The 3,834-nt window shown below is 49.4% G+C and overlaps 1 protein-coding gene across 2 annotated transcripts in view; it reads left to right on the top strand.

Annotated features, from left to right (window-relative positions):
• The first annotated feature begins 413 nt into the window (after nt 1-413).
• Nucleotides 414-3,834, top strand: part of LOC122249543 (protein Wnt-5b) — a 628,546-nt gene continuing 625,125 nt past the window's right edge. For both annotated transcript variants that reach the window (XM_086539035.1, XM_086539036.1), the window contains exon 1: nt 414-2,354. The gene's annotated coding sequence lies outside the window, so the exon portion shown is untranslated. The remainder of the gene's footprint in view (nt 2,355-3,834) is intronic.

Genomic DNA, 3,834 nt, shown 5'->3' with positions numbered 1-3,834 from the left:
ATAAAGCGATGGGCGATAACTTCGCGATATCTTCGCTTCGAAGACAAGTGCTTCACCGCCTTCGTTCGCTTCCCCCCCCCCCACTCCCCTCCTCCCCTCCCCTGGTCTCCTTCGAGAGGCGTGTGATCGCATCGATAATTGTCGTGGTGGAGTTTTTATTACGCTGTTGATGCGCGTCATGCAGAGCTTAATTGATAGCGAATTGCGTGGGAGTGGCAGGAGATGTCAACGGTAGCGGGATCAGAGATGGCGGTTGGTGGTGCGAGAGAGTAGCGGCGGCGGTAGCGAGTGGTCCGGGCCCGTGGGTGAGCTGGGCACCCGGTAACCTCCCCGCCTCCTGTGCCCTCCCCGTGCTCCCCCTCCCCCCTGCCGTCGAGCAGCTCACGCGGCCACAGCTCACCACCAACCACTCGCCCGCTGCACCTGGTGGCGAACACACGCTCCGCCCCACCCGCGCCCACCCTCACTCGCGTGCGATCACTCCAACACACCAGGAGCCGTGTTGCAGCGCCGGCCCGGCCTCCTGCGTGCCGACCGCGCGATCGCCCTCGACGGACGAGGCACGACCTCCCTCACGTGCAGGAACCCACGCCGACGACTTGCCTTGGAAGCTCAAATAAAGTGAGAAAGTTCGTGTGGTCGTCCCGCTCCAGACACGTGTGCATGCGTGCAGGCCGCAACTCTCGTGGCTGAGGTGGTGTTGCCAGTCTTGACAGGCGGGCAGTCCCTCGCCCTCCGCCCACCGACGCCAACAAACAGCGCGGGGATAAGTGATGTTGTTGGACACGGACGCCGTCTTAGTGGTGTTGCCGAAGTGACATGTGTTCGCAAACCGGTGTTCATGATGTCTGTCGCAGCCGCTCGCCGTTGAGTACATAATCCAGCATATCGCGCGTGACACTGCAAAGCTTACGATTGCGCGATCCCAACATTAAAAAAGAAGTGATAGAGAAAGAGAGAGAAAAAAGGTGTACGCGTACGGAGATCCGGAGAAACCTCTTGCAAGGAGGAGGAACACCAGCAGCAGTATCGCAAGCCGCCGCGGTGTCAGTCAGCAAGAGGTTGTCGAGCGTGTATTATGACAGCAGTTCTGAGAGTGTGCAACCTTGTGGCTGCGACACCCACGTCCAGGGACCTCCTCTCAGCGCCGCCTTCGCGAGCAAACAAATAACAGGCCATTGCAGTCGACGCACAATGTGGAGAGAGTAGTGTGAGCGAGAGGAGCCCGTGATCGCTGCGTTATTGAGACGCGAGACGGACTTCGAGGGAGAAGTGCTGCAACCGCGACTGCCGTCTAGTGTGGTGCCCAACCGTGTGTCGTTCAGTGTAAATTGTTTGTAACTGAGAAAATAAAGACGCGACAACATTGTTTAGTCTAACGCTTTCGTGCTATCTGCTGATCTTAGACAAAAGTTACCTACGCACTTTGATATAAAACCTTGATATACAAGCTCAACATTTGTGGTGATACAGTAAGAGAGAGGTAAACAAAATTTAAAAAAAAGCAAAAACAATAACAAAAAACTAACAATAATCCAGAAACATCTCAAGGGCCCAAAGCATTTCACGCCCCAAACGAAAAAGTCCCGAAGGGCACCACTGTGCGTTGTGGCGGAGGGAACTCCTCCCACTCGAGCGGCGAAGGTGAAAGACCCCCCTCGAGTGTCAGTGTGACCCAAGCTGATGAAAAGGCAGGGGAGAGCAGGTCAAGTGTGAGCCGCCAGCGTCAGAGGAGAGAAAACGCCAAGGCGGAAGTGTGAATAATTAAAAGAACAGGAAAGCTGTGAAGATCAGAGATTCCGTGAGACGAACGTTGATTATTCAACGTGTTACAGAGGAAAGGTTGCGAGGGCTTCTTGTCGCCTTTGAATAACTCAAGAAGCAAATATTTTCTCTTTTTTTTCGTCCTGGAGGCGAAAAAGTAAGAGGATTTGTTGTCTCTTTCGACAAGTGATAGCTCTGTGAGGACTGATACGTATATATGTAGGTGTATATTTTATGAAAAGTACGAAAAAGTTGGAAAGAACCCTTTCTCATTCTTTGAGCCCCTTTGGAATTTGATATCAAAGCTTTTTTTTTGAAAGACGGGTTAATAATATTTGAAATAATTCTTTGTTATATGCTTTCTTTAGCACCATAAATATTCTTTTTGTTAGAAATAATAATAAGGAAAGAAATATAGAGCATCTGTTTTCTGTGAGATTTGAAAGTGTTTGGTAATTAATAAGTGGAATATTACGCACACCTAATTAAAGTGCCAAGAAGAATATAAAGCAAGAGCAGAAGTTATTTCAAAAGATACAAGAAAGTCAAGAAGAGAAAGAACATCTTGATTACGTCATCGCCTTATCAAGGTAAGATTTTGCAACGTCTTCTCCAGTTTTTGTCTCATTCATTATCATCAATTTCGTAATAAGATGGTGTCCATTTATTGCGGCTCACTATAGTTCATATTAGTCCTATTTCTTTAAACTCTTTGTTTAAAATTGATCGGCTTATGGTAATTTAAGCGTGGACGCCTATTTTTGTGTTTTTTTTTTCTTTATTTTTAATAATGGAAAGTTAACTCGGCCAGACATCCTCGAACCTTATGGGATTCATAGCGATGCGAAAATGACGCTTGAGTTTTTAGTACCGGAGGCTAAGCTGGTTGGCGCTCCGTCCAGACGGTTTTCCCTCTCTCCCTCCATCTCTCTCTCTCTCTCTCTCTCTCTCTCTCTCTCTCTCTCTCCATCCTCTCGCTCTCTCTTTATCCTCTCTCTCTCTCTCTCTCTCTCTCTCTCCCCCTCTATCTCTCTCTCTCTCTCTCTCTCTCTCTCTCTCTCTCTCTCTCTCTCTCTCTCTCTCTCTCTCTCTCTCTCTCTCTCTCTCTCTCTCTCTCTCTCTCTCTCTCTTAAGTCCAACCTATTCTCAATCTCTCTCCCCTCATTCTCTTTCTCTCTCCATATCCTCCCTATCTCTCTTCATTCCAAAACCAAACCGTTTCCCTCTTCAACATCGTTTTTTCATCGTTTTTACTTTTTCTTCCTTCCCCCTTTTTTCCCCTTTTTGTCTCACCAGCGTTGGCATTCAATAGCAAGCAACGCTGTGGATTGCCCGCCCACCAGAAGCTGTATAAACGACGCCCACACTCACCCATCACCTCAGCATCATCACTCATCACCAACGAGACCTCACAGCCCATGCGTTACTCATCAAGGGCTCGCCGAGAGAGAGCTCCTCACACTCCTACGGCCTCTTGAATCTTCAGGAGCGCCAGTGACTTTGCGATTGGTGATCGGTGATTGGCTCTTAACAGCCTCTTTTTTGGGGGTGGGGGTTGGGTGGTTTTGGGTGGGTGGAGGTATTTGTTTTCAGCGTTTTTGTTTTGATGCTTTGCTTTCTCGTGTTTCTTTTCATTCATTCATTCTCTCTCTCTCTCTCTCTCTGTCTCTCTCTCTCTCTCTCTCTCTCTCTCTCTCTCTCTCTCTCTCTCTCTCCTTCGCTTCTTCCTTCTCTTTCTCCATCCATTTCGTTCCTTCCTTTTTTTTCTCCCCCCCCTCCTCCCCCTCCCCCCCTCTCTTTGCCTCCCCCCCTTCCTTCTCCCCTCTTCCAAAGATCTATATTTGGTTGATCATTTAATTAATAGAATGAGATCGGGTTTTGCCTCGTACTTTGCTCTCTGCCGTTCCGCTTCATTGGATTTATAGAAGCCGGTGTGCGGAGGGGAAGGGGGAGGGGGAGGGGGGAGGGGGAGGGAGAGGGGGAAGGGGGGGAGAAGGAGAAGGTCGGGGAGAAGGTAGAAGGAGAGGAGGAGGAGAAGAAAGGGGAGGTGGGGGAAAAGGGAGATGGATG

The sequence above is a fragment of the Penaeus japonicus genome, unplaced genomic scaffold, assembly GCF_977035675.1.
Source record: "Penaeus japonicus unplaced genomic scaffold, GWHDUDI00000001_assembly GWHDUDI00000008, whole genome shotgun sequence".
Lineage (NCBI taxonomy): Eukaryota > Metazoa > Arthropoda > Malacostraca > Decapoda > Penaeidae > Penaeus > Penaeus japonicus.
This window is presented reverse-complemented; position numbering and strand designations above follow the sequence as displayed.